Source organism: Charadrius vociferus, unplaced genomic scaffold, assembly GCF_000708025.1.
Source record: "Charadrius vociferus isolate BGI_N301 unplaced genomic scaffold, ASM70802v2 scaffold1028, whole genome shotgun sequence".
In the NCBI taxonomy this organism is placed as follows: domain Eukaryota; kingdom Metazoa; phylum Chordata; class Aves; order Charadriiformes; family Charadriidae; genus Charadrius; species Charadrius vociferus.
The window spans coordinates 838,156-838,397 of record NW_009649564.1 but is presented as its reverse complement, the minus strand read 5'-3'; positions in this window follow the sequence as shown (position 1 = coordinate 838,397).

Sequence of the window (242 nt, the reverse complement as noted above, 5' to 3'; positions counted from 1 at the left end):
TCTGTCCTCCCCCGGGCTGGTGTCGGGGGGTATTGTACTGGGTGCGAGCCAGCCCGGCTGCTCAGGGGGATGCTGCGGGCAGTGGGAGCCCGTGTGGGGTGGCAGTGCCAGGGGACAGGGCTGTCCCCAACACCGTCCCTTGCACCTGCAGCGGGGCGTGCTGGTGGCCAAGGCCAGCCCTCGGGCAGCGGTTGGCCCCGGGACTCCCCAGGGGCTGCCCATGCTAATGAGCCCCGGGGGCC